General features: G+C 39.3%; 1 pseudogene; it reads right to left on the bottom strand.

Annotated features, from left to right (window-relative positions):
• Positions 1-1,330: 1,330 nt before the first annotated feature.
• Positions 1,331-1,716, bottom strand: LOC125411181 (large ribosomal subunit protein P1 pseudogene; annotated as a pseudogene).
• Between the last annotated feature and the right edge of the window lie 423 nt (positions 1,717-2,139).

Here is a 2,139-nt window from a genome sequence, read left to right as displayed (position 1 = left end):
CTCACTCCTCTCTTGTGTCTTTTGATCAGTACATTACACTTTCTTCTTGCTTCTTCTTGCTCAATTTTGATACAGTGACGCCATTCTTAAAAGCTTCACTTGTGTTATTGTTACTCTTTTTCCCAAAACACACACATACAAAATTTTGTGTGATCTAAAATCTATGTGGCCTCCTTGCTCACAGGGAGCTACTTTGTCTTCGTGACCTCATCTCACCCCATTATCAAGTCATTTCCTATTCAAATGACTCTACATTCCTTGCATCTTCAAACTTACATCATGGCCTTGTATCTTCTCTTTCTCTCATGCCAGGTGTCATGATTCCTGCTACCCTTTCTAACACATCACCCTTATTCTCTTCAACATCGTTTTTCACATACACACTATGTAGATTCTAATCAGGAGGATTGAAGAAGAGAAGTCTCATTTCTAAACTTATGAAGATGTTTATGAAAAGTAGATAGTCAAGTATGGTAGCAAATATTTATTCGCTGACTCTGAAGCAAGGAGAGGAAGCACTCTAAGGGGGTGCTAATCCTATACTCAGTTATGAAGATGGTATCATTTACATAATGTTGGGAAGAATTACTAAGAGCCACCCTGAAAGTCAGAGTCAACTCTGAAGAAGAAAGTGGCCAAATACTGTAGAAGCTTGACTAGTCTGTACCTTCTAAGGGACCCACAGAGACTCTCTGCAAGATGAAGAAAGAAACTATAATGTTTTCTTATTAAGTTGTTGGATACTAATATTTCTGCTACAAATAATACATCATAGCCCATCTTCATTTAATTTATACAAACATTGAAGGACTGATTCACAGTCTTGATACAAAAAGCATAGTTTACACAAGCCACCAGATCTGGAGCCACAGATGCCCCAGCCTAAATGCCTTGTGTGATAATAAAACCAGGCAAAATCCTCTAAAAAGCCCAGAATGCAAAGTCAAGAAGTAACATCATCAAGCAATGATTCAACTGTCACAAGTATATCATTATGATCTGGACTCTGTTCTAGAAGGTTGTTTCTGGGCTGATACCATCATCTCAATGACTAACAACCCATAAATGAAGATGCTATTATATCTGCCACTAAAACTAAGGCTAAGAGTAGTTAAGAGTTCTACCCATGTCCAAGCAGCTAGCAGAGGGTAATAGAAGTTTGTTCATTTCTTTTATTATAAGAATTTCATTTTGCTATGAAAAATGGAACACAAGATGTATATAAATAATGTCTTTCTTCAATCAATATAACTTAAAATTTCAAAAACAAGGGTACCATATTAAAGAAAAATATAAAATGAGTCATTTAGGCTTAAACCACAATTTTTTTTACAGGTTTATCTTTTATTAGCCATGGTAGCAAAACGCCTAGTCAAAAAGACCAAAGCCCATGTCGTCATCAGACTTCTCGGATTCTTCCTTCTTTGCTTTCACTTGCTTCTCCTCAGCTGGGGCAGCAGCGGTGGAGGGGGCAGGACCGCCTGCTGGTGCGGCTCTGGCTGCTAGAGCAGGCCCACCAGCCCCTACATTGCAGATGAGGCTCCCAATGTTGACATTGGCCAGGGCCTTTGCAAACAAGCCAGGCCAGAAAGGCTCAACATTGACACCAGCTGCTTTAATGAGGGCATTGATCTTATCCTCCGTGACCGTCACCTCGTCGTCGTCGTGGAGGATGAGGGCGGAGTAGATGCAGGCGAGCTCGGAGACGGAGGCCATGCTGTGGACTGATGGCATGGTGCTAGTCGCCGGATGAAGTCGAGGGCCTCACCCCAACGCGGCTTTAGCTTCCTCGGAAGGACCAAGCACCTTGGCGGCAGCAGAGGAAAAGCTTAAACTACAATTTTTGAAGCTTAGTTTTATAAATACTATATTTCTGTCAAGAGGGGATAACAATGATTAATATTTATGACTAAGATTTTAAAATAATGGAATTACCTGCTAGTTTATCAAAATAGGAAAGGATCACACTTGTTAAATCACCTCACATGAAACACATTTCTTTTGTTCCTTTCCCTGGAATTGCACAGAACTTCATAATGAAAAGTTATTTTTAAATATCATTTGTTGTTAAATATTAGTTAAAGGTACACTATGGAAGATTTGTTTAATGGTGAAAAGATGTGTTGCATTTTTTATGTT

This window comes from Myodes glareolus, chromosome 18 (genome assembly GCF_982192425.1).
Source record: "Myodes glareolus chromosome 18, mMyoGla1.1, whole genome shotgun sequence".
Lineage (NCBI taxonomy): Eukaryota > Metazoa > Chordata > Mammalia > Rodentia > Cricetidae > Myodes > Myodes glareolus.
The sequence above is the reverse complement of the archived record's forward strand: the minus strand, read 5'-3'. Positions and strand labels throughout refer to the sequence as shown.